The following is a 21,317-nucleotide window of genomic DNA, read 5'->3' as shown; positions in this document are numbered from 1 at the left end:
CTGCATACTACAACGACAATTGGAAAAACGGAACGCTTCCACAGGAATGGCGACACGCCGATATCACCTTAATTCCGAAACCCGGGAAACCACTGTCCCCACCAAAATCTCAGACCCATTTCCCTGACTTCGTGTATTGGCAAACGCTTCGAGCACGTAGTTCTAAATCGCCTCCAGCCTCACCACGAAGTGAGCTAATTCTTCCCCAATGCCTTATTCGGCTATCGACCAGGTCTTTCTGCGCAGGAAATACTCCTACAACTTAAGGAGGATGTTGTGGATAGTCCAAGTAAAGCTAAAACAAGAGCCATTCTGGCATTGAACCTCAAAGGAGCCTTCGATAACGTCTCACATGACCTCATTCTAAACAACCTTGCATTCTCCCGATGCGGAAAACGCATTTATGATTATGTCCGAGCCTTTTTATCTGACCACACAGCCACCATCGGCCTACGTGATATTCGGTCGGATAGCATAAAGCTTTCCGGCTGAGGGACTCCCCAGGGTTCGGTTCCCTCACCCAACCTGTTCAACGTGGCGATGGCAAAGCTACCACCGCTCCTCGACAAACTTCCGAACGTGCCGCACGCCCTGTATGCCGATGATGTTACAATCTGGGTGACCACAGGGTCAGACGGCGCCATTCAAGACGCACTACAGGAAGCCGTAAATATAGTTAAAGAGTATGCAACAGCGAGAGGACTCACATGCGCAGCTGAGAAGTCGGAGCTCCTGCTTGCATTCAAAATACGGAACAAGTCCGATATTCCACCAGCTATCACATTGCATCTCAATGGCAACGTTATTCCAAGGGTAGACAGACTACGTGTACTAGGCCTTCACATACAACACAATGGGAAGGCCACACATACCCTACACTACACGTGCTCCGCCTACAACTTACCCAAATAACGCACATGATAAAGCGCATTACAAACCCCCGACAACGACTGAAAGAAAAAAACGTACTACGAAATGTGCAAGCCCTCATATTTAGCCGATTAACCTACCACCTCCCCTATCATAATGTGACTCAGACTGAGATGCACCAGATGGACAGCCTCCTCCGTACGGCACTAAAGGCAGCGCTGGGACTACCCCAACATGCGTCTACGCAGCTCCTACAACGACTGGGGGTGCATAACACCATCCGCGAACTAGTTGAAGGTCATCTTAACAGCCAATTGGAACGTCTGCAACGAACAATGCAAGGGTGCCACATTCTATCCCGGCTAGGATACCAGACACCAAGAAAACCACAACAGGAAAACCGCACACTTCTTCCGCTTAGCATTCACAACAAAATTCACGTGGTCCCAATTCCCTAGAATATGCATCCTGACCGTCATAAAGGTCGAAGAAAGGCAAGAGCACAAGCCCTGGCTCGACTCTTTGGCGATGACACATCAAACACACCAGTCCTATACACGGACGTGGCCCGCTACCCACAGAAACGTGCCCTATGTCTAGTCGTACTAGATAGTGCAGACGTTCTGAGGGCTTCGGCCACGCTCAACACTGTGGACAGTGACACGGCGGAAGAGGCTGCTATCGCCCTAGCCATCATACACGCTTCAACCATGCCGGTGGCGGATGGACCTGTCCCAGTGGTCACTGATTCTCAGACCGCCTGCAGGACTTTGGTACAAGGGAGGGTGACACCCTACACACACCGCATCCTTACATCATTACACCCCACAGTGTTACACAGGGTGCGTATCGTCTGGACACCTGGACACGCCTCTCTTCATGGTAACGAATGTGCTAATGCGGTAGCCCGAGAGCTCGCTAACTGGGCGCCATTGGAAGAGCTGTCCCACCCAGACGACGCACCGACAGAACCACTGAACTACGCTGAAACTCTACAATATTACAGAGATACCAGGAGACACTTCCCTCCACCACATAATTCCCTTAATCGAGACGATGCCCTTGCGTGATGACAGCTTCAAACTAATTCATTTCCCTGCCTCGTTTATCTTCACCTCTTCCACCGCACACAATATCCCTCATACTGTTCCTATTGTGGAGCAAAGCCCACAGTATATCATTGCACCTGGGAGTGCCCACACCCTCCGGGCTACTTCCCTATTCCTTCACATTCACCTTCCTCCTGGGAGACTGCGCTGACCAGCTCAGACCCGCAAGAGCAGCGACAGCTGATCCGGCGGGCACGCGGAGTGGCGCGACCCAATGGGGCCCTGAACTAAGGGCTCCACCCTGCGAGGAAGTCGCCCAATCTCATGTCAAATAAAGGTTTTCTGCCTCTCTCTCTCTCCGAATGCAACTGAATAGGAAAAATGCAGCCAAATATTAAAAAAATCATTTGGCATATTGCAACTACTGCCGCCTCATTTCTGACCTCAAGTATTCGATTGATGTTGAATGTTATGTCCTTCGAAACATGAACACTTATAAGGAAACGCGCCGACAAACCCTAAAAAAATCGGGGGCGTTGGTTGAGCCAGCAACCACCCGATACAAAATAGGACAAGTCGCTACACGAGCTAAGTAATTATTAACCAGAAAAAGACATGCGGATAAAAGAAAGAAATAAGGAAATAATAGGCGAGCATATAGGTGTTCCTGGAAAGAACATTACACCTTAATGGGGCGGTAAAACAGGCTACAGCTGCGGCAAAAACTGTACGGTGAAAGCAACGAATACCATTGAAAGAACGATGCTGGATAGCCAGGAATCTGCAAAACACTTCGCATAATTTTTCTTCCCACGGGTAACCTTTTATTTATTTATTTATTTATTTATTTATTTATTTATTTATTTATTTATTTATTTATTGGTACTTCAAGAGACCCTAGTTATTAGGGCATTGCGATACGGACGGGAAAAATTTGTTTTCTATGCAGTTTCGGATTGCAGCATACATTGTAGACTGGAACGTCGCGGCAGTGCTTCGATGTTTGTGCTAAGAAGGAATCGCCGTGGTGGCACAGTGACTTTAGCGTTCTGCTGGTAATCCCGAGGGTGCGGCATCAAATCTCGGCCGCGGCGGCCGCATTTACATGGGGGCTGTGAACCCGTTATTGCTTTTTAGTAGGTACGGGTTTCCCCCTTTTCTTTAGTTTGCTTTATTATTTTGGAGGGAACAGACAAAATCCGGGGCGAAATGCAAGAACGGCCCTGTACCGTGCAATGGGTACACGCTAAAGAACTCCAGATGGTCAGAATTAATCCGGAGTACCCCACTACGGCGCGCTGGAATAAAGCGCGAGTGCGCTGGGAATTAACACCTTTGGTGTGGCCTGCTCAAGAATAATTGTGATGAGCTGGATGACTAAATGATAATTCACAAGCTTTGTGAATGACAATGTTTCTGAAATCGTCAAAGCCTACGTGCTTCACGCGTAGACTCCAGAATCACAAAGGTGCGAGGTAGCTTATGATCTGCTGCACGAGTCTGATGAGAAAAGTCTTGAGAAAATAAATCTGGCGAGGGTGCCACACCTAATCACATGTTATGGGAATGTCAGCACTTAACAAACAAGTCGGGATGTGCCGACCCTGCCGTCTGTTCTACCGCCAGCCTCTGCTCGCGCTGGAAGACCGCACTGCTCTGCTCGAACCTGACAGCACAACTCTGAGCCGTCCAGCGAGCCGAGGAAGCCGCTTCGAGACAAGGTCTCGGAAGCGAGTCCGCGGCGGATGCCTAGACCCACTAGAAAGACGCCGGACTCAAATCTTATTGATTTGAAAACAAAGTTTACGCTGCACGAATCTGAATAAGTTCAACGACCTCTTGACCAGTCAGAAAGGAGGACACAGAGTGCGCATATATGTACTCCAGTTTGAGACGCACTAGCTAGTGCGCAAAGCTATGGATAGAGGCGCAAAGCTTAGCTAGAGACGCAAAGCTATGGATTTAACAAATGACGATGTAAGACCCACTTTGTGGCGCGTGTAGCATAGAATTTGGTTGTATTTGTTAGTGATGCGACCCATGTGTGGAGCCTAGCTGAGATTAAGTGTAATGTTAAAGTATAGGCACTCATGTGAGGATATGGGAGAGATAATCGGCGTGCCTACGGTGTACTGCGGCGTTGTGCAGCTACATAAGCAGTGAAAGTAAATTAATGATATCTTAGTAGTACCTTACGTTTCAAGGCATCAGCCACAACTGTCACAATTTCTTAGCTCTGTCGAGGTCTCACTGAAGGACACCAGCCTGATTATTGCATGTAACCGAGCGATAAATGACATAATTGCCTGCGAGATTACAAATTGTAGAAAAATTTCCCACAGAAGCGACATTAAAACGGAGCTTGGCCACTTTGCCACCACGCGGCGCACCATGAAGTTTAAACCAGTAATAATGAAATGCAGCAGTAATGAAACATAGGGCACTTCGGGGCTACAAAAAATATTAAGTGGTGCGTAAGGTCTGAAAATGTGTCATGGTGTCAGCGGTAGCGTTGGCAAATGCCATTCTGTGCCTAGAATCGGATATATTGTCACGGTTGGAAGTTAGCCAAAGTCGATGGGCCGATTGGCTTTGAGAGCCCACGGCGAACCCACAAATGAGGCAGTGCAAGGGGACATGGGTTGAGCCTCATTTGAAGTCAAAGAAGCGCAGAGCAAAATTAGTTTCGAAGAAAGACTCAGCAACATGCCTCAAAAGAAATGGGTGGCGAAAGTGCATAAGTACCTGTACCTGAAAAGCGTGGCCACACAGAACGGAAGAAGAGGTCAAGAAAGTTCGTAACCGAGTACAGGTTAACTTAAAGTGTAGATGGACAACCAAGAGGAATCAGAAAGAAAGTGCGAGAAACAGAGACAGCGAATTGGATGCAAACAATGGAAACGAAAAAAAAGACCATGGAGGTTTACAAGACTAACACAAATAAATTAGAAAGAAAAATGTGTACGCTAACACGAAGGGAAGTGCCTTGCTATTTGAGGCACGAGCTGGTTGCCTAAGAACAAAGCATACCGCCCGCAGCCAACATTATCATTTAGATGAGTCATGTGCATGCTGCAGAAAATCTGGAGACCGCCGAGCACATAATAATGGAACGCGAAAGGTTTCATACAGCGAGACCAGTAAGCAACGTACACTTTCCAGAAGCGCTTCGATTTAAAGTGAACGGAAACATCAACCGGTCAGCAGTCGAGATAACAAGGGACGTTTAGTGTATTGGTGGAAAAAAGCAGGGAAGAGATTGATATGACCAGATTTTGTACCGGCATAGGTAGCAGTACAAGGCAGATAGACAAGTTTTGAGGAAAAGAAAAGAGATTAAGGAAATGTATACCAAAATGGTAGGATGAAAAACATGTATAACATACCTGATTAAATCAAGCAGGCTAGGTGACTATTTGTCACCGCCCCGTTTCGAAGGGGATGCCAATAAATCAGCAGCACAATCATGGATAGATTTAGAATACCGCACGAAGACCTATATACGTACATTAAACCAAGCACACTGACAGACCTAATTGTGAATGTCAGTTGAACAATTTCAGTTTATTGCACGGGAAACATAAATGCAACGTAAATAAACGCATGTGCAGCCATTCGGAGGCTGGTGTCAAACCTGTTCGGGTCAAGACAATCCATTATCATCTAGCCTTCCATTTCTATTCTGACAGTCCTGCTAAGTGTTGGAAATTGAAGGAATTATCGTGTCGTTCCTGACTGACACTAGACCATCGGTTTTAATCCCAGCCAAAGAACTTTACCGACGTCATTTTGCCACTGTATTTCCTGTGACATCAATATCCGTTCGGCTCCTCAATTATTCTAAGTCAGCAATCCTTATATAAGGATATTTCATTGCTTCAGTTTCCTTTCATAGCCGATGCACTTCTGTTCTTCTGTACGTTGTGCCTAGAGTAACAACAACTCTTGGTTTAGATGGTATCGCGGCTCTGGATGTGAAGATTCAAGGGTCGCTGCTCATGTGTCTGCTATTGACGCAATAAACTCCTGTGCTACCTCCTGAATTACGTTCCGAGTTCGAGCACTTGTTTGAAGAACTACTAGGAACTGTCAAAGGTTTCACTCACAACGTCAGAGTTCGCGCGTCTGTTGAACCAATGGCCAGCAAGCTAAGACGAGTACCACTCGTCATTCGTGAGCAAGTCTCGGCAGAAGTGCAAAAATTAGAAGAGCAGGACATCATCGAGCGCGTCGATTCTTCAGAGTGGGTCTCACGCATTGTCGTAGCCAGAAAAAAATAAGAAAGGATGGCTTGATTCGCATGTGCGTAGACCTACGAGAGCCAAACAAAGTTATAGTAGTGGACAGTTTTCCCCGGCCACAAATTGAGGAACTTTTGAACAGCTTGGCTGGTGCACAGCGATTCTCCTAGCTGGATTTAGCTTCTGCATACCATCAGTTACCACTAAGTCCAGAAAGTTGCGATCTTACGACGTTTATAACGCACGACGGACTATTTCGCTTCAAGAGGGTTTACTTCGGACTGGCATCGGCACGGTCAGTGTTTGAGAAGATGATGGATATGAGCCTCAAAGAATGAAATGCGTAATATTTTACATTGAGGACATAATCATCTATGAGCACTTCCGAGAGGATCACTTGGTGAAGTTGACTTTACTAGGCCATGTTGTTAGCGCCACAGGGTTATGTCATCAGATGTCATCTATCGAGGCGATAACCAAGGCACCATCACCTGCAAATATCAATGAAATTCGCTCGATGCTGGGACTTACAGGCTTCTACTCCAAGTTCATCTCGCATTTTTCTGATGTTGTGGAGCCAATGCGTGCTTTGCTTCGAGGAAATGCGCCTTTCGCTTCGACTTCGGAAACACAAAGCGGCTTGAAGCAGCTGAAAACTTTGATAACGTCATGCCAAGTTCTTCACATTTTTGATCCTCAGTTACCTGTGTACGTTACAACTGATGCCTCAGGATATGGATTAGGTGCTGAACTGCAACAGGATAACGGAATATCACTGCAAACTGTCGCGTTCGGCTCACGTACTCTGCAACCGCATGAACGGAAGTACTCAGCTGGTGAATGTGAGGCACTAGCCTGCTTCTGGGCTTGCGAACACTGGCACGTTTACCTGTGTGGCCAACCTTTCTTCTTGCGGACAGTGCACGCTGCTTTGGATACGCTCCTTTCAACGAAAGGCACAAGTCACCCTCCGTTAAGGATTGCGCGCTGGTCATCATGGTTGCTGTGCTACAACTACGTCATGGAATACAGGAAGGGTAGCGAAAACGTCGTCGCTGACACACTCTGCTGGCTGCCTGTACAGAGTTTTATCCACGATGCACCCGAAGAAGAATTTATGTCTCTTGTCTCCAGTAGTTACCATGCAATATCTTCAAGAAGCAAGGGCCATCAATCAGGCTATCTCTCAAGTTAAGCTGTTTACCACTACATTTTGGCTTGACAACATATCCTTATCAGAAGAGCTGCTACCTTACTTTCGCGTGCGATCTGAACTCTCTGTGGTTAGCGACATTCTGTACCGGGGTGACAGCATTGTCGTACCTACAACTTTGACACACCATCTTGTGGATCTGGCTCATGAGTCACACCCAGGAATTAGCCGCACGAAAGCTCGTCTTGGAGACTCGTATTGGTGGCCATGCATGGATAATCACATTGAAGAACTTCTGCGCACATGTGTAACCTGCCAGTCACGTGACAAATGAGTGAGTGAGTGAGTGAGTGAGTGAGTGAGTGAGTGAGTGAGTGAGTGAGTGAGTGAGTGAGTGAGTGAGTGAGTGAGTGAGTGAGTGAGTGAGTGATTAAACTTTATTATTACGTACGTGGTATGTACGTGGTGACGTGACAAATCACCACGTACATCTGCAGTTCCAATGCAACCCGTCAATCTTCCCGAGCAAGTCTGGGAAAAAATTGCTATCGACATTGTGGGACTTTTCACGCAAGCTTCAGCCGACTGCCGTTTTGCAATTACAGTTATTGACTATTACAGCAAGTGGCCAGAGGTGGCTTTTGTACGGGATACAACCACGTCTACAGTGAGAAAATTCCTACTTGAACCTTTTGGGAGAGAAGGATATCCACGTGGTATCGTATCCGATGATGGACCACAATTTTCTTCAGCGAATTTTGAAAAATTTCTCCCAGAGCGTGGAATCACCCATTACAACTCTTCTGTGCAAGCTAATGGTTTGATTGAAAGATTTAACAAAGTACTAAAGTCATATATCCAATTGGCCCTGTTAGAACGCCGGGATATAATAACAGTGATTCTTGATTACATGCAAACATATCGCTGTACGCCTCATGCGACTGCTGGTGTTGCGCCCACTGTTTTTCTTCATGGACGCCGACCTCGAACCAGATTCGACGTTGTGGGATTGCCTGACGAATGTTTCAGCACGGACCCTGCAAGGGCACTACAGCAGTTGCGAGGGCGCATTAAGAACAAGCAAATGAAGTCGAAGAGTTACACCAATGAAAAATGCGGTGCCAAGGAACCCAACTTTGTTGTTGGTGATAACGTGTGGGGTAAATTACCTGCAGTTCATGAGACGCTATCTCCACAGTTTTATGCGCCGAAGAGAATTATTTAGAAGCGCGGACCGCCTCTTACCTCTTGGAAGATGGGCGTGTGTGGAATGCTTCCAAATTAGCGGCCATTCACCGTGAAGCTATCAGCAGAATGAAATCCAGTACCTCTGCCGTCATGAACCAGTCACCGGCATCCGATTATTCAGTTATTGCAGCTGTAAATCATCCATCACAACCTGGCACGCCCCCCGAACGCGGATAACTATGAAAATGCACCCCTGGACCCTGAACCACCTGCTGCAGAGCGCACGCAACAAGCTTTATTTGATTTGCCAGGATGCGAAGCGCGCGTAAGAAGAAACGTCCGTAACAAGAAGACACCGAAGAAGTTGCAGGACTACGTTAGACCGTAATGAATGCGTTCTTTTTTTTTGCAAGCGGGTTTATGTTATATAAGGCGTCGCACAGGACTGTAGCGCCCTTATAAGGCGCGTGCTTCGAGCCGCCTGTAAAAAGAAAGAGTATGGAATAAAGGTTGAGAGACTGAGTAATGTCTCCATCGATAGCGTATTGAATACTATGCACAATACAACAGAAGCCATAGAGTATCTTCGGGGCATCTGCCCTCGCTGCAACCTTCAGAGACTCTCTCGGGCCTCTGTCAAATAGGCTCTACTCGAAGACGTCTTCAGAGGCACCTACCCTCACACCGTGCCTTCAGGAATATTTGTCGCTGAATTGAACCCGAGTGCTTCTTGATTACGTGAAGCTGAGGACCCTAGTGACCGCACATGTATCCGGGCAGTGTATTGCGTGCGTGGGTTTTCCAGCGCTTCTGTCGCCTCTTCTACTTTCTGCGCCTCCTGCAGTAACAAATCGGACGTGATTGTGGTTGATCACCCTACCTTTTCTTTTCTTTTTCTTTCATTTCTGTCACTCCCAGTTCTCTCCACATTCCCATGCAAATTGCATCACGCACCCCTCAGCCGAGTCATAACATTACGAGGACGGTGCCCGGTAAAACTGCTTTATGCTCAAAAAACCACCCACATAGTTCACGCATGGTACTGAAATCTTGGTACTTTGCAAGAATGGACGGAGCAAAAACAGATGACGCAGACATCTCAAGATGGAAAGGCAGCGCCACCTTTACCGCGTAACCAGTTGTCCCTCTCGTTTGGAGAGCTCCCCCCCCCCGTTCCCCACCTGCGTTGGTACCCATGCAATCTGTATTTTTTGAGAACGAATTTATGCGCATGTATCGACCAGCCGAATTGGGTTCCAGAGTAGTACTCACTCAAGCAAGGATACGACATTGCCTATTTAGGTGAGGGAAGTAGAATGCCTCTTCAAACGGATAGGGTCTCCGTGCTCAGATTCAAAGCTCCTGTTTCGCTGATGAAATGCATTGGAAAAGAGAAGTCGTTCGCCGTGTTTACACAAGGAACGTGGTTCACGAAATCAGTCTGAAAGCGTGACTCGAAAGGAGCAGCAGTTATGGGAACCTCCTTTGATGGAAGGAAAGCAGTCAACGAATTGGGAAAATAGAGGTCCTTACAGGATAAACTCAGGAGTTGCCACGTTATCAGCGCTGAGTAAGAAAATAAGAAAAAAATGGAAGGGAGACGTGGAAGCATAAAACAGCATCCGCGCCTCCACCAAACAACTTTGAAACAAGGAGCAACTGAATTTGTTCCCGTATGCAAAGAAAGCTTGTTTGGCACGCAGCGACGTCCTATTTTCTGCCAGCTCACCTCGTTGCCCATCTTCTGCCTTTTTCCTTTCTTCGTCGGATCGTATTTTCGTGCTACAAAGTGACAACAGTAGAACCTATCTGTCGACCTGGATTAGGACATGTGGGGCGGGGGACTACGCATAGGCATTCAAAATACTGTTGGGAGAAAGTAACGGTGGCGTAATAATCTCGGACGCACAGAACGAGAGTGACGAGTGTGCCCAATGTTATTACCTGTGTTTTTTTTTCAATGTTAGGCTGTTTTTAGCCGGTACAGTGGGATCAGCGTCCGTATAGTCATTAAGTAGAGTAAAGTAGACTGAAATACAGTCAAGGTTATGTCAGCTTCTATACGTTCTATGCATCCATAAAATGCTTTTTAAGCCCTCTACTGCCATTCTTACCTTTTCACCTTGGCGGCGGTGGTATTCATGATGATTTCGCTGCAGGTGGGGTTAGCTTGGCATACTTGCCCGGCAATATTGACACGTGTACTTATCTTTATCGGGCGACCACGTTTCGCCGCTTAACAACTGTAATCGCACAGCAAGGGACGCATCCGACGTTTCTGGAAAGTTATCAATGCTTCTACCCGGCTGTCTGTTGTCGCCGAACCTTGAATTATCTGATTTCATCGCGTAACGCGAATGGTGTAGAACTTTGTGGAAAGCACGCGGGTCCAAACGATTAGTCTGGAACATTCGACGACTGCTCTATAAAAGCCGACGCGCGTGACCCGCTGATCAGATTTTCGACGATCGCTGACTGTGTTCGCCACTATCGTTGCGCTTTAAGTGTAGCCTGTTTTGTGGGCACAGGTTCGCCTAATAAAAGCTAGTTTTGTCTTCACAGTACTGCTACTGTGTTCTTTACCGTCACTACCACGTGACATCTGGTGGAGGTGCTTGTGCGTTCATGTACCGAACGCCCCCGCAAAGCCGCGATCCAAGCCCGAAGCCCGACGACCAAACCAACGTCGCCCAAGACCAGCGTGCTAGCCGCCGACTGCAAGGACTGCCCCCGGAACACGGACTTCTACCTGAGAAGACCAAAAATATTGTGGACAAGGCAACCCCAATGGCAGCCCCAGCGTCCCCCATCATGCTGCAGCAGCCCAGGGACCCTCCGACGTTCCGCGGATCAACATTCGAGGACCCGGAAACCTGGCTCGAGACGTATGAGAGGGTCGCTACGTTTAACAGTTGGGACAGCAACGACAAGCTGCGGCATGTCTATTTCGCACTGGAAGACGCCGCCAGGACCTGGTTCGAGAAGCGAGAAGCCACTTTAACGACATGGGACCTGTTCCGAAGCGGCTTCTTACAAACGTTTACAAGCGTCGTACGAAAAGAGCGAGCCCAAGCACTACTAGAAACCAGAGTGCAGCTGCCAAACGAGACGATCGCGATCTTCATGGAGGAGATGGCCCGTCTTTTCCGGCACGCCGACCCGGAAATGTCAGAAGAGAAAAAAGTCCGCTTCCTGATGCGGGGCGTCAAGCAAGAACTTTTCGCAGGACTTATTCGTCACCCGCCGAAGACCGTAGCTGAGTTTTCTGCAGAGGCATCGACGATCGAGAAAACTCTGGAGATGCGCACCCGGCAATATAACCGCCAGGGGCTTACGCCGCAGTACGCCATCCAAGGACTGGATTCCAGCGACCTTCAGGAGACCATCAGGGCCATTGTGCGCGAAGAACTGCGCAAGGTCCTGCCTTCGTCGCAGCCCCAAGTGACTTCGATCGCCGACATCGTGAAAGAAGAAGTTCAGCGATCGCTCGGAGTTCCCGAGTTACAACCACATTCATCGCAGCCCTAGCCAGAAGCGATGACCTACGCCGCCGTCGCCCGCCGTCAAGGTCCCCCTCCACGACCGCGCCAGGGCCCTGCAACGCCGCAATTCCGCCGACCACCGCCGCCGCCATCACGCCCACCCATCGCCCAGCGCAGCTACCCGAGAAAGACAGACATTTGGCGAGCCCACGACCACCGGCCGCTCTGCTATCACTGCGGAGAAGCCGGCCATGTGTATCGCCGATGCCCATACCGCGACATGGGACTGAGAGGGTTCGCCGTCAACGCGCCGCGTCCAAAGCTTGGAGAGCGCCCACGTGACATCGCCGACTACCTCGCCGCTACTCAATGGAGCTCTCGACGACCATCGCGTTCGCCATCACCAGGCCGCTACCTGTCGCCGCAGTGCCGACCATACACTGGCCCAGCCCGGGGCCGGTCAGCGAGCCCATATCCGGAAAACTAAAAGCAGCAACCGATGGAGGTGCGGTTGCTGTTCGTCGAACTGACGAAGATCCTCCGCCGCCGACGAAGACACCGAAGAAACTACCTCGACGACATAACGACACGCCGCCGTCCCGACGAAATCGGGAAGCCAAGACTACACCGATGAAAGACGACTTGACGACGCGACGTTCCAGCTTCAGTTCAACGCGGCGCAGCCGTGATCCGACGCCAAGACCTAACTGTAACGCAAGATAAAGAACCACCGACCTCGACCTGCTTCTCGACGGCCACGCAGTCACCGCCTTAGTAGACACAGGAGCCGATTACTCCGTCATGAGTGGACCCATCGCCGCCCATTTGAGGAAAGTGAAGACTGCATGGGAAGGCCCTCAAATTCGGACCACTGGAGGACACCTGATTACGCCGACAGGGATCTGCTACGAGTGCTTTTGTTTGTTACCTTGTTTGCAGCATCGGGTCGATGCTTTTTAAGAGGGGGGTATTGACACGTGTACTTATCTTTATCGGGCGACCACGTTTCGCCGCTTAACAACTGTAATCGCACAGCAAGGGACGCATCCTACGTTTCTGGAAAGTTATCGATGCTTCTACCCGGCTGTCTGTTGTCGCCGAACCTTGTGTTATCTGATTTCATCGCGTAACGCGAATGGTGTAGAACTTTGTGGAAAGCACTCGGGTCCAAACGATTAGTCTGGAACATTCGACGACTGCTCTATAAAAGCCGACGCGCTTGACCCGCAGATCAGATTTTCGACGATCGCCGACTGTGTTCGCCGCTATCGTTGCGCTTTAAGTGTAGCCTGTTTTGTGGGCACAGGTTCGCCCAATAAAAGCTAGTTTTGTCTTTCACAGTACTGCTACTGTGTTCTTTACCGTCACTACCACGTGACAATATTTACAGCGAAGCTTTTAAGGACTACTTTCCACTCTATCATCTCCGTATGTAGAAAAGGAATCCCGAAGGTAGTGTAACGCAAGGCCGACCCGCGGTAGAAGTGAAGCAGGCGGTAAACACTCGCCATACGTCAGCCGATCCCAAATATAGGCCGACCCGCAATGGAGGTGCAGTTCGCCATTGATGGGCCCACATACACAGCTTCGCTGGTCATCCTTCTTCACAGAGTGGAAGGGCACTGAGGTTTTTCTGAGCGTCTCTTTTTGTGCCAAATATTCCACCACGAGTCAATCAATGCAAACACTCCCTCAAATGTGGGAAGAATCCATGGCACTTCCTTGTCCACTGTTTGCGATTCTTCAGGGAAAATTCACTGTTATACACGTTGGTGAGGAAATCTTCTTCTCATGATGTCCAGAAGCCCTCTCATTCAGGTCAGAAGCGCGTGCAAGACCTGATAAAGTGCTCAGTATCACCCACTTCGTTTCAACCACCGCATGGTGAAGAAGCGGGGCCGATCTATGCAGGAATGTATAGGGCGATCCTGTTCTTGCTCTCTATAGGAGGATGAAAAAAACGATAACAAGGTAAAAGCGGGAGCCAACGTTTCGACAAGTGGACTTGTCTTTTTGTCTTTGAAAAGGACAAGTTCACTTGTCGAAACTTTGGCTCCCGCTTTTACCTTGTTCTCGTTTTGCTCATCGTCTTGATTTTCCACCTCCCGCCTTCCCCTGTTTTCGCTGCAATGGAGGGTGCGTTGTGAGCGAATAAGTCCCTTTACAACACAAGGCTGATGCGGTAGTTCCCAAATCGAAGGTGGCGACGAATTGTTTTCTTAGGAAGTTGGTGATTAACCGGGGCTCTCATCGTTGGCTGCCCTGAAAACGCTTCATTGGCGAGAGCATCTGCCCTTTGGTTGCCAGTAACACCAACATGCAAACGTGTGTTGAAGTCTGAAACCCTGCACATCAGTTCTAGTACTTGTGCCCACGTTTCTGTTGTGCACCTTCGTTACTACCTTACATTATCTGTCCTTGCGCGGCCCAGGCGTAAACATTCTCTTTCAATTAAGCCGTGTCAAGTACGATTGTATGGCCGTCTACCAAGGAATGGCGTGGGTGGTGTTTTGTATCTCTTGGTTAAACCATGTTGGCGAGTTAGTTAATTAGAATACATGATAGAGTGTATAAGCGCGACTGAACGAAGGACGTAGAAAGAAACAGACACAAACAGAAGCGCTGTTTCTGTGTATCTGTTTCTTTCTACGCCCTCGATCTGTCGCACCTACGCACTCTATCATGGGTTTTGTATTTCGTTGGTGTTCGTGCGACAGTCTTCGCGTCCATAGCTTAAAAATAATTAAGGTAAAGTACTGCTTACGCTCGACTAAGAACAGGAAGATGCGTTTGCAATCAGGCGTATTCGATATGAGGCCTGAGACTTACCTTGTTGAACTCCAATAATATAATTCAATGGTTTAGAATCTTGATTAACGTATCACTAATTCAGTATGAGCACACAGTCATGCATTGCTTTCACCCACAAGTGGGGCCGGTGAGCATGTCTTGTATTTTGTTTTCCGCTTGCGTTTTTCTAGCTTTCCTGGCTGTTACTAGGAAACTTTGGGTCTTCTAAGGTATAGCTTTAAGTAGTTGACATCGCCATCACTTTTTCATTCTACATAAGCTGGTAACCCTAGGCAGGCGTCCTCTGTTACCCGCTCGCTTGTGCCAGTGTATCACAGCCAACGCCACAAACAACCTCGGCGAGAGGCAACGAAGGCTGGCGCGCTGCGAAGGGAACGGTAATTACACGAGAAGTTGTGTGGAAGAACTCCGCGTAGCAAGCGTCCGTAAGCATACCTTTCGCTCCCGCAATGCCACCATTCCACGCGAAACGCAAAATGCGGGAAATAAAATAAAACAAATATTCAGCATGGACCACAACAACGCAAACAGTGCACGTGCGTCGGTGGAGATGAGCTGAGCCTCCGGGTCTTCATCCTGCTGGCGGCAGGGCTGCGAGGGGTGGCCGACGCGGACTACGTGCCTACAGCAGCGCACGTTTTCCTTTCATTTTTCATTACCTTTCCTCCGCTTCGGGCACACAGCTCGTCCCCAAGGCACCGGCACGTCAATAAGGACGCACTAACTTGTGGAACTGCAGGGCAAATCTTTTGGCTTTGTTCTCTCCCTTCTGTTACGCCCCTTTCCTTGACTACGTAGTGTGCGCACCAACTTACTTCCCCGTGGTGACTGCACGAGCGCGCTCAATCAGTGCCTCTTGAGCTTATTTTTATTTTCGTACTTTTTTCGCTGCCGCGGACGTGCTCAATCAACGCCTTCTCGCACTATATTTTCACTTTCTATGTTTCTGGAGAAGGTAGTTGGTTAAACCGGCTGGGCACAAAGTTGGCGCCGTTCAAACGAATAACGAAAGAACATGCGCCATGCGGAGCTTCCCGACAAAAGGTTAGAGAGGAAGCCTTGTGGCACTGTGCTTACCGGGAAGGTAAGTCTTCCTTGGCACCAGTTGGGTGCAGTAAAGGCTTGAGTAGCTGCGATTTCGTGGAATTTCTCATAGCTTTAGTCGTGCTCACATTAATCGGAGAAAGGAGAGAAACTTGTGCGAAAAAGCTGTCAAAAATGTATGCGCACTTTTCTAGCGTAAATTGGTGCAAGGAGCACCCAATATATACTCTGGCACGTAAGTTTATTGATTTTGTGTAAAAGCCGATAGAAAAAAAATGGCAAATTTGTCGTAACGTTTCAATTTAGTAGAGACGCAATAAGACAGATTTGATATCAGGAAACCACTAACAGCACTTACTGAGGACAATTTCCCCCAATGGAAAAAAATAAAAAAGCACTTTCAGCAAAAAAAAAAGAAAAAGAAAAGAAGATAGAAATACAAAACGAGAAGTAAAACAAAGAAACAAAACATGTGCGTCTTTGACGGCGCACGAGTGGGCCTTATGCGACAAACAAAGACGCAGACGGGGAAAAGTACGAGTACAGCCCGAGGGTGTAGGTGGGATCAAGTGACCTGAGAAATGGTTCTTCAACGAGCAAGATGGAGACGTGGAGCGTGGGCCCTGGGAAACCTCTATTCGTGGCCGTAAAAGAGAGCGTCGTCCTGGCAAACCCTATGAAATTCGAACGACGTGGAAGATACAATTCCCCCCATAACGCTGCAGTGGAGACGTCAGAAAAACATGGTCATTTGGAGCCGCCGTCCAAAGAAAGCACAGTATAGCACGGTGATTTAGAGAAGAAGAAGCATAATGAGCGGCAAATGAGGTCACGCAAGAAATGAGTTACAGCAGTGCTTTAGCGGCACGAGGTGCCTCACTGCTGTTGCTCGGGGCGCAAACTTGATTACGGCTTTCCATCACGCACCAGTACAAGACGAAAAACGCGTCCATTTTTTCTAGGGGTTAAACAGTTTCCTGCGCAGAACTTGAAATAAGAAATGCCAGGGCTGCTCCTTTTCTTTCTGATCTACAGGGAGAAAAAAAGTGGGGTCAAGGTGGAATAGTCAGCTGCTGTGACTCTAATAATGCCTTTATAATTAGGCGGCAGAAGTTGCCGTGCTCTTACAGTGCACACTGCACGGTTATTACCGCAGGTGTAGAAGTTGTAAACGTGGGTACCTCTAAAATACCATTGGGTCTATTCGCTAGTAAGAGACAGTAGATGCATATTTCAAGCGTATATTTCACTTGAAAAGCCCTTCCAATGCCCAGCGATAAAACCACGCAGTTGGCATGCTCCGATATACCACGGAAACCGCCACAATGATAGATGTAGAGTTTCGCTCGCTGAAAGAATATCTGAATCGTCTAGTTGCATACTTCTGCGACTTAGGTGCTAGTCTTTGTTTGGAATTCTGCAAAGCAGGCATGATTGCGTTACTTCTCGGCTTCAGTATTGCGATTTTAACGTGTTTCCTAAGATTAATATTTAAAGTGTAATGAGCTTACATTTTAATTAAATAACTGGACCTTACTCTTTGTAATGCGAGTAATGCCCACCTCGAAAATCACCTAAACAGCCTGAGTTTCTATATCTTGCACAGCTTATTTATAAAAAGAAAATTACCTCGCTCTCGGGAAATCTCCGATCTGAAAAAAAAAATAAGTTAAATTATGGGGTTTTACGCGCCAAAAGCATGGTTTGATTATGAGGCACGCTGTAGTGGGGTACTCCGGAAATTTTGACCTCCAGGGGTTCTTTAACGTGCAACTAAATCTAAGTACACGGGTGTTTTCGCATTTTGCTCCCCATCGAAGTGCGGCCGCCGTGACCGGGATTCGATCCCGCGACCTCGTGCTTAGCAGCCTCATACCATAGCCACTAAGTAACCACGGCGGGTAATTTCCGATCTCCTTGTCCTTGCAATACTCAAAAGAAATTAAGAGGGATATTGGGAAGAGCAAGTTGTTCGAGGTTAAGGCGGTACATTCTGGCATAGCCGTATTTCTCATGTGCGTCCGTCTGGCATCAAGAGATTGCTTTGCCCGAATGATGTCATACCTGAATTTATACTGCAGTGAGATATGATGAACGCGTCACAAAACATTTATTTATTTATTTATTTATTTATTTATTTATTTATTTATTTATTTATTTATTTATTTATTTATTTATTTGAAAATACTGTAGCCAGTTGGAAATGTCGCGGATGTTGGCCGTAAAAAACGTAATAAAATACACTACGCACATGCACCTTCCGTACAAAGTTCAAGGTTAAAAACGATACGCTAACATACCATAGATGCAGAAATTATAAAATCGCTATCAAGAAATGAATCATTACTCATGGCACGTGAGAATATCTTGTAAAGGGAGCGATTGCGTTTCACCAGGCGAACAGTTTCAGTGCTCAGTGGTTCCCAGGAGAGAGCTATACTAAAATGAAACAATGTTATCGTTACGGGGTGAAATAATAACTTTGCGGTTGTTTCTTGTTGATAACATATATTCAGGGGATAAGCAGTTATTTGGGGAAGCATATTAGTTTGGGTTAACCAAGGTGAGCAAAATATTTAAGCTTCCTACTCGGCGCCGGTCGAAAAGCGAGTTGAGTACTAATCAAGGAAGTAGGCAAGAAATTCCATTCATTACGATGACAAATAAAACATCCTTTTTTTCCCTGATTCTACGTGACCAATTTCGGACTTTCTAAACAGATGTCATATCGTTGAGCCATTCTCTAACATCGGTCTTAGGAGTGTTTTACGTGTCAAGATATTTTATATATGGCTCAGGCAAAAAGCCGTTTCTAAGTTCAATTTTCTCTCTCGATGTCTGTCTCTCTCATTATGCATCGACAATCCGAGGTTGCAGCAATATTTTCCAAAGTTGACACACACGTATAGATAGCAGAAACTTATGTATATGCAATGTAAATCCACAGGAGTTCCTCAGTTTTTGTATAATACTCATGTATTATTAGTGGCCCGAAGTGTTCATGCATGCTGATTTTTGTTGAATTCTTTTTAGCGAGAAATATATTAATCAAGTGTAAACTTAAAATATAGAAAAGTGGTGCGCATAGTCTCTAGTGAGACATTAAGAAATGCAGCCATACAATAATCTTAGGATAAAGAATCTGAATAATTAAAATAAAGAAACTAGGACCTCTTTCGAAACTTTCACGTTGTAGCCGTTTTGTGTATCGGATAAAGTTGTAAATATCAACACAGGTGTCCGTCATCGATAGCTTAACGAAGCCGTCCCAAGGGGTAGAATGACCGTCGAACTTGAAAGATGCCAAAACTGGCAAGATGGCACTTCTAAACAACTTATTAAGGCGAAAGCCTGAAGTGGCTCATTGCATTGGCTCATACACGAAAAAATTTGTTGTTCTACTGAGTGACTGGGGCGCGTACCCACAGTGGGGGATTGGCCATGAATCGGGTGGTTAAATTAGTTGTATAAATAAAATAAGGGAGTTAACAATTTGAACGCTGGAGCTTCAAAAGTAAAATTTTTGTCTGCGGAAAAAAAACAATTAGAAAAAAACCGGGCATAAAAAATCTGATAATAGATAAATAAATAAAAGAAAGCTATGGTGTGGAGGGAGGATGATCAGTCTATCATGGTAATCGATTGGTTTCAATTAGGCAACGCGAAAAATGGGGCCTCTCCTTCAGGGATACAAAAAGAGTAGACGAGTGAAACAGAAAATATCAGAATCAACAATGACTCACACCCGTAAAACACGGCGTCTAGTTCAGGGATGCAAACAATACGATGAAAAAAAAATACAGTCATCAGGTTTGGCTCATACCCACGCAAGCAAGCAAAGGTGCAGCGGCTAAATAGTAATGAAGAAATGAAAGGAAGAAAGGTCGAAGGAAAGAAGAAAAGAACGAATGAACGAAAAAACGAGAGAAAGAACGAAATAACCATTAGGTAGTGCATTAGGTGCTCGCATGTGTCGTTGAGGAGGTCGAGCTACAGCGCCGCACGTGTACTTCACACTGCGGCTCGTTATGTATCGCAAGCAGTATGACCCCTCCGATCGTATAACATGAATGCATTAACACGTGTGCAGCAGGCTTTCGCCTTCATGTGTTATAGGAGTGTAACGTGCTGCTGAATATTTGTTTTATTGATGCATTGTTTGTATTAAAAATTGACTGTAGAAATAAAAAGCAACGCTCAAAACACGCTCAGGTACCTTGCAGAAATGACACCGAAGGGACACTGCCACGCCACAGATTGGTAAATATGTGCCGAATTCACGAAGATTTTTGTTCGTAAGTCGAGTTTGCCACTTGGCGGCGTTCTTCGCTCATATGTCCAACGTCATGATTGGCTGGAAGATGCACATGAGAACCGTTCACAGCGCAGAAACGTTTTTCGTGAACATGGACCTAGAAATATAGAGGTGAAGTACGACAGCGCAGCTTTGTAAGTGAACTTGAAATTGTCATGACGAAAATTTCTCTGCCAAGCCAGGATGACTTAAACCGAAGCCGACACAATGGATATAACAGGGCTACCGAGAGATGCTCGTGCGAGGGATCGAATCCGTTGTTTCATTTAAATGCAACTCGTGGTGACGACGCACGCAGAGCAAGCGAATCCATAGTTAGGTTTGATGAAGCAATGAACGGTGTGTCCGACAAATGGCCAATTTTGAGGATGCTGTAAGTGTTGTGTACACGGAAAGAGAGTTAGTCACAATAACCGCTAATGAAGCATTCAAGGGAAGTTTTCGTAAGGCTAAGACAATAGCTAGTAATTCTTTCTGTCTAATTGTGCCTCAAGTAAAACTGCAGAAGAGGTTCAGAAAAGGTCTTCACACCTGCCTTCTCACTGCACGAAGAAACGTAAGTAGCGATTACGTTGTCGGCAGCAAGGCGCGTTGGATGGTCCTGTAAAATGGCGTTTATACCACGCCTGCAGGGTAATAATTTATGATGATTTGGACAGATGCGTTCGTATTCAGTTATGAGAGTTGGCAAGACATGTCGTTCGCAGAGTACTGACTTGACGAATACGCAGATCTACTGTTCCAATCATGCTTCCACAAAAACAGACTTAGGTATGTGTAACCAAAACTGCACCTAAAAATAATACATGGATGGTTCGCTTGTAAGAACGTTGTCACCGTCTCTGCAAAGAATCGCAATCTCTATCTCTTTGAACCGTGAGGACGCAGAATCTACAGGCTAGAGTAAGCCTGCTTCCTTATACACTGTAAACACAAATGAGCCCATATGGGCGTTTTAACAGTTGATATGCCATTTTTCCCCTCTAGCCTAAAATGACTACTACCACGAGAAGAAGTAAAATAAGCTAGAACCATTATTATACTCCCGGCCCCATTTGAAGGGCCATTGCGGTTGTAAAATGGGGTTTTTCAAGGAATAACGGTGGCGTACGGCAAAGTGGGAGTGTTGAAATACACCCATATCTGAGACGAGCCAAATAGAGA

This window comes from Dermacentor albipictus, chromosome 1 (assembly GCF_038994185.2).
Source record: "Dermacentor albipictus isolate Rhodes 1998 colony chromosome 1, USDA_Dalb.pri_finalv2, whole genome shotgun sequence".
Taxonomy (NCBI): domain Eukaryota; kingdom Metazoa; phylum Arthropoda; class Arachnida; order Ixodida; family Ixodidae; genus Dermacentor; species Dermacentor albipictus.
Note: the sequence above shows the minus strand (reverse complement) of the source record.